Raw genomic sequence first — 1,885 nt, 5'->3', positions numbered from 1 at the left:
TTGGGTAAAGTATCAGGGAATTGGGGGTAATAAAAATTGGGTGGGATCAGAGAATCTGGGTGTGGATGGGGTTGAAGACAAATCAGGGAGACAGTATTAGTGAATTAGAGGGAATAAAGTTTTGGTGGGGTCAGAGGACAATATGAAGTGATTCGAGCAGAGAAACTGAGGGAACACAAGGTCAAGGCAGAATCGAGGGGAATTAGTGTCAGACAAGAACTGTGGAGGGAAAGGTGGGGTATGTGGGACAGACCTAGTAGGAAGCCCTCTAGGCTACTTCCTCCTCCTCAGCTTCCTCCTCAAATTCCCCCTCTTCTGCTGTGGCATCTTGGTATTGTTGGTACTCTAAGACCAGGTCATTCATATTGCTCTCAGCCTCAGTGAACTCCATCTCATCCATCCCCTCACCCGTGTACCAATGGAGGAAGGCCTTCTGGTGGAACATGGCCATGAATTGCTCGGAGATGTGTTTGAAGAGCTCCTGGATGGCAGTGCTGTTGCCAATGAAAGTGGCTACCATCTTGAGACCCCAGGGTGGGATGTCACACACAGCTGTCTTGACGTTGTTGGGGATCTATTCCACAAAGTAGCTGCTATTTTTGTTCTGAACATTCAGTATCTGTTCATCTACCTCCTTCATTGACATGCAGCCATGGAAGATGGCAGCCACTGTCAAGTAGCGCCCATGGCGGGTGTCACAGGCCGCCATTATGTTCTTGGCATCAAACATCTGTTGGGTGAGCTCAGGGACTGTCAATGCCCTGTACTGCTGGCTCCCTCGGCTGGTGAGTGGGGCAAAGCCAGGCATGAAGAAGTAGAGACGGGGGAAGAGGACCACGTTCACTGCAAGCTTTCGCAGGTCAGCATTGAGCTGGCCTGGGAAACGGAGGCAGGTGGTGACTCCAATCATGGTGGCAGAAACCAGGTGATTGAGGGCCCCATAGGTGGTGTAGTGAGCTTGAGGGTACGGAAACAGATGTCATAGAGGGCCTCATTGTCAATGCAGTAGGTCTCATCTATCTTCACCAGCTGGTGGACTGAGAGGGTGGGATTATAAGGCTCCACCACTGTGTCTGACACCTTGGGTGAGGGCACCATGCTGAATGTGTTCATGATGCGGTGTGGGTACTCCTCAGGAATCTTGCTGATCAGCAGGGTGCCCATGCCTAAGCCTGTGCCCCCACCCAGCTAATGGGTCAGCTGGAAGCCCTGCAGGCAGTCACAGCTCTCTACCTCCTTCCGAACTACATCCAGGACTGAATCCACTAACTCAGCACCCTCTGTGTAGTGACCTTGGCCCAGTTGTTCCCAGCCCCAGACTGTCCAAAGACAAAGTTGTCTGGCCAGAAGATTTGCCCAAACAGACCAGAACGGACCCAGTCCATGGTCCCTGATTCCATGTCCACCAGCACTGCTCAGGGCGCACATTTCCTTCCTGTGGCCAGTAAACATTGATCCTTTCCAGCTTTAGGTCACTATCACCATGGTAAGTGCCAGTGGGATCGATGCCATGCTCATCACTGATCACTTCCCAGAACTTGGCTTGGATCTGGTTGCTGCACTGGCCCGCCTGCAGGTGCACGATCTCGCACATGGTGGCTGCGCCAGGGCGCGTGCTCCAGTCCTCGAACTCCTGGAGAGGGTAGGCACGCACTGAGTCTCCGGTTGTTCTTATAGTTACATGACAATAACGTAGATCCTGCTTTGTTAATCTGCCTTGACCTTTTGGCTGACTTGTTTATTTGCATAATTTATGTATTTAGAAAAATGAGGTTATATGGACCTAGCAAGCAAAACAAGGCAAATCATAATCAATCTTGAATCATTTGAAAGTAATGCAAAGGTAGATTTCAAAAAAAAAATTAAAAATCTATGTATTTAAACC

General features: G+C 50.0%; 1 pseudogene; it reads right to left on the bottom strand.

The window, feature by feature from the left end:
• Positions 1–268: 268 nt before the first annotated feature.
• On the bottom strand, positions 269–1,594 carry LOC138161253 (tubulin beta-4B chain-like; annotated as a pseudogene).
• Between the last annotated feature and the right edge of the window lie 291 nt (positions 1,595–1,885).

The sequence above is a fragment of the Petaurus breviceps genome, unplaced genomic scaffold, assembly GCF_028583685.1.
Source record: "Petaurus breviceps papuanus isolate PSGF00001 unplaced genomic scaffold, PetGlider_PUasm1.0 184, whole genome shotgun sequence".
NCBI lineage: Eukaryota > Metazoa > Chordata > Mammalia > Diprotodontia > Petauridae > Petaurus > Petaurus breviceps.
Note: the sequence above shows the minus strand (reverse complement) of the source record. Positions and strands in the feature narration are given on the sequence as shown.